The sequence below is a fragment of the Somniosus microcephalus genome, chromosome 28 (genome assembly GCF_052327205.1).
Source record: "Somniosus microcephalus isolate GS21.2 chromosome 28, FLI_Smic_1.0, whole genome shotgun sequence".
Lineage (NCBI taxonomy): Eukaryota > Metazoa > Chordata > Chondrichthyes > Squaliformes > Somniosidae > Somniosus > Somniosus microcephalus.
The window spans coordinates 42,299,362-42,304,361 of NC_141014.1; the positions used below are offsets into that span (position 1 = coordinate 42,299,362).

At 47.1% G+C, this 5,000-nt stretch overlaps 1 protein-coding gene across 2 annotated transcripts in view; it reads right to left on the bottom strand.

Moving 5' to 3' along the window:
* The window catches only part of LOC147099675 (heme-binding protein 1-like), a 12,905-nt gene that overhangs the window by 7,193 nt on the left and 712 nt on the right, over window positions 1-5,000 (bottom strand). The window lies entirely within an intron of this gene.

Genomic DNA, 5,000 nt, shown 5'->3' on the forward strand with positions numbered 1-5,000 from the left:
GGGCCTCCAGTTCCACAAGGTGGGGAGACCTTCCCTGGAAGACAACTGAGTTCCTTCAGACTTGAAATGGATCACTTCATTTCTAACTGTTCCTAAATACTATTTAAAACTGAATTAATTTGTTCTTTTCCTTAGTTCCCTGTATTAAGGTTCAGATTTTTAAGCACAAAATGTGAATAAAAGTAAAAGCTGAGGTAAAGATGGCCGAATTAACGGCAGTTTAAAAGATTAGGCCCCGCCCACACACACCATGAAACGCCCCCCGTGACGCAGCACGCTCCCCCCGTAGGATTGGTCAACCTGCACGTCACTCAATGCTAATGAGCGGATTTCCCCCGTATGATTGGCCAACTGCTAATGAGCGGAATTTTGAACGTTTTTTATCTACTGTCCGAACAATTTTTGTCTGACCAAAAAGTAAATACACCTAGGACACCCTCCTAATCATAACCTTTCTTTTGATATAACATATGTGTAGGTACGCTCTATAACTTTTGAGTGATGCCCGGACAGACAGACAGAAAGACAGACAGACAGACACCACTATCCTTTTATATATATATAGATAAAGGGCAAGAGGATAACCAGGGAAAGAGTAGGGCCCATTAGGACCAAAGTGGCAATCTGTGTGTAGAGCCGGAAGATGTAGGTGAGGTTTTAAATGAATATTTTGCATCTGTGTTCACTATGGAGAAGGACGATGTAGGCATCGAAATCAGGCATTGTGATATACTTGAACAAATTAGTATTGAGGGGGAGGAGGTACTAGCAGTTTTAGCGGGCATAAAAGTGGATAAATCCCCAGGCCCAGATGAGATGTATCCCAGGCTGCTGTGTGAGGCAAGGGAGGAGATTGCAGGGGCTCTGACACAAATTTTCAGAAGCTCTCTGGCCACAGGGGAGGTGCCAGAGGACTGGAGAACAGCTAACATAGTACCATTGTTCAAGAAGGGTAGTAGGGATAAACCAGGGAATTATAGGCCAGTGAGCATCAGTGGTAGTGAAATTATTGGAAAAAATTCTGAGGGACAGAATTAGTCTCCACTTGGAGAGGCAGGGATTAATCAGGGATAGTCAGCATGGCTTTGTCAGGGGGAGATCATGTCTAACCAATTTGGTTGAATTTTGCAAGGGGGGTGACTAGGTGTGTGGATGAGGGTAGTGCAGTTGATGTAGTCTACATGGACTTCAGTAAGGCTTTTGACAAAGTCCCACATGGGAGACTGGTCAAGAAGGTAAGATCCAGGGCAATTTGGCACATTGGATCCAAAATTAGCTTAGTGGCAGGAGGCAGAGGGTGATGGTCGAAGGTTGTTTTTGTGACTGAAAGCCTGTGTCCAGTGGTGTACTGCAGGGATCGGTGCTGGGTCCTTTGCTGTTTGTAGTGTACATTAATGATTTAGATATGAATGTAGATGGTATGATCAGTAAGTTTGCAGATGACACAAAAATTGGTGGAGTGGTAAATAGCGAGTGTTGTGTATTTTGAATGTTGTATTTGAATTGTCCCACATAGCTTACCGTATTTGTGATGTGCAATGCACTATGGGAAATAGAGTGCATTGAGTTGAGAAGATTCTGGAAAGTGATGGCTGTGAACTGAACTCTGTCTCCTGCGTACTCTTTTACTTGTTATACAAGCAAGGTTATTAAACTCTTGAGATATAACAGCGAGGAGGGAAGCCTCAGGCTACAGGACGATATAGATGGGTTGGTTAGATGGACAGTACAGTGGCAAATGGAATTTAACCCTGAAAAGTGTGAGGTGATACATTTTGGGAGGACTAACAAGGCAAGGGAATACACAATGAATGGTAGAACCCTAGGAAGGACAGAGGATCAGAGGGACCTTGGTGTGCATGTACATAGATCCCTGAAGGCAGCAGGACAGGTAGATAAGGTGGTTAAAAAGGCATATGGAATAGTTGCTTTCATTAGCCGAGGCATAGAATATAAGAGCGGGGAGGTTATGATGGAGCTGTACAAAATGCTAGTTAGGCCACAGCTGGAATACTGTGTGCAGTTCTGGTCGCCACACTATAGGGGGATGTGATTGCATTGGAGAGGGTGCAGAGGAGATTCACCAGGGTGTTACCTGGGCTGGAGCGCTTCAGCTATGAAGAGAGACTGGACAGGCTGGGGTTGTTTTCCTTGGAGCAGAGAAGGATGAGGGGGTCCTGATTGAGGTGTACAAAATTATGAGGCCATGGTGTGGAGATGCTGGAGTTGGACTGGGGTGGACAAATGTAAGAAGTCACACAACACCAGGTTATAGTCCAACAGTTTTATTTGAAATCACAAGCTTTCGGAGTGCTGCTCCTTCGTCAGGTGAAGTGGAGAGATGCATAAAGACACAGCTTATATAGTCAGAGAATAATGTCAGATGATTACAGGTAATCTTTCTAACTGCCATTTATCACACCTCGGCAGAGAGATAAAAGGTGTAAATGGTGTCCAAACAGGTTAGTCAGGAAAACATTACATCAAAGAACAATGAGGTGGGGTCACAAGGGGTCAAATGTTGCAGATGCTGGGGTCTGTATGAAAAACAAAATACAGACCGAAAAACATTTTTTTTGCTGGAAGTCACAGCAGGTCCGGCCGCATCTGTGTAGAGAGAACAAGCCAACGACGACTCGAGTCTGGGTGACCCTACATCAGGTGGGGTTTCATGTAGCGTGACATGAACCCAGGATCCCGGTTAAGGCCGTCCTCATGAGTGCGGAACTTGGCTATCAGTTTCTGCTCGACGATTTTGCGTTGTCGTGTGTCTCGAAGGCCGCCTTGGAGAATGCTTACCCGAAAATCGGAGGCTGAATGTCCTTGACTGCTGAAGTGTTCCCCGACTGGGAGGGAACACTCCTGCCTGGCGATTGTTGCGCGGTGTCCGTTCATCCGTTGTCGCAGTGTCTGCATGGTCTCGCCGATGTACCATGCTCCGGGGCATCCTTTCCTGCCACGTATGAGGTAGACAACATTGGCCGAGTCACAGGAGTATGTACCATGTACCTGGTGGGTGGTGTCCTCACGTGTGATGATGGTATCTGTGTTGATGATCTGGCATGTCTTGCAGAGGTTGCCGTGGCAGGGTTGTGTGGTGTCGTGGTCGTTGTTCTCCTGAAAGCTGGGTAATTTGCTGCGAACGATGGTCTGTTTGAGGTTAGGCGGCTGTTTGAAGGTGAGTAGAGGAGGCGTGGGGATGGCCTTAGCGAGGTGTTCGTCATCAGCGATGACATGTTGAAGGCTGCGAAGAACATGGCGTAGTTTCTCCGCTCGGGGAAGTACTGGACGATGAAGGGTATTCTGTTGGTTGTGTCCCATGTTTGTCTTCTGAGGAGGTCTATGCGATTTTTTGCCGTGGCCCGTCGGAACTGTCGATCAACGCGTCGAGTGTCATATCCCGTTCTTGCAAGGGCGTCTTTCAGCGTCTGTAGTTGTCCATCGCCTCCACTACTCGCCTTCAAACAGCCGCCTAACCTCAAACAGACCATCGTTCGCAGCAAATTACCCAGCTTTCAGGAGAACAGCGACCACGACACCACACAACCCTGCCACGGCAATCTCTGCAAGACATGCCAGATCATCAACACAGATACCATCATCACACGTGAGGACACCACCCACCAGGTACATGGTACATACTCATGTGACTCGGCCAACGTTGTCTACCTCATACGTTGCAGGAAAGGATGCCCCGGAGCATGGTACATCGGCGAGACCAAGCAGACACTGCGACAACGGATGAACGGACACCGCGCAACAATCGCCAGGCAGGAGTGTTCCCTCCCAGTTGGGGAACACTTCAGCAGTCAAGGACATTCAGCCTCCGATCTTCAGGTAAGCATTCTCCAAGGCGGCCTTCGAGACACACGACAACGCAAAATCGCCAAGCAGAAGCTGATAGCCAAGTTGCGCACTCATGAGGACGGCCTCAACCGCGATCTTGGGTTCATGTCACGCTACATGTAACCCCACCTGACGTAGGGTACCCAGACTCGAGTCGTCGTTGGCTTGTTCTCTCTACACAGATGCGGCCGGACCTGCTGTGATTTCCAGCAAAAAAAATGTTTATCGGTCTGTTTTTTGTTTTTCATACAGACCCCAGCATCTGCAATAATTGACCCCTTGTGACCCCACCTCATTGTTCTTTGATGTAATGTTTTCCTGACTAACCTGTTTGGACACCATTCACACCTTTTATCTCTCTGCCGAGGTGCGACAAATGGCAGTTAGAAAGATTACCTGTAATCATCTGACATTATTCTCTGACTATATAAGCTGTGTCTTTATGCATCTCTCCACTTCACCTGACGAAGGAGCAGCACTCCGAAAGCTTGTGATTTCAAATAAAACTGTTGGACTATAACCTGGTGTTGTGTGACTTCTAAAATTATGAGGAGCATAGATAGGGTAGATAGAAAGGAACTTTTCCCCTTAGTAGAGGGGTCAATAACCAGGGGGCACAGTTTCAAGGTAAGGGGCAGGAGGTTTAGAGGGGATTTGAGGAAGAACATTTTCACCCAGAGGGTGGTTGGAATCTGGAACTCACTGCCTGAAAGGGTGGTAGAGGTAGGATCCCTCACAACATTCAAGAAGCATTTAGATGAGCACTTGAAACGCCATAGCATACAAGGCTACGGACCAAGTGCTGGAAAATGGGATTAGAATAGACAGGGCTTGATGGCTGGTGTGGACACGATGGGCCGAAGGGCCACTTTCTGTGCAGTATGACTCTATGACTCTAGGGATATGGAGATCGGGCGAGAAAGTGGAGTTGAGGTAGAAGATCAGTCACGATCTTATTGAATGGTGGAGCAGGCTCGAGGGGCCGTATGGCCGACTCCTGCTCCTATTTCTTATATGTTCTTATATTCTAATATTAACTCTGCAAACTTTATCTCCGGCATTCTTCAAAGCACAAATCATATCAGTAAAGGATTCAGTGCAAAGTCCAAACATACGTGCATTCACACACATACACACAGATACACACACCTGTA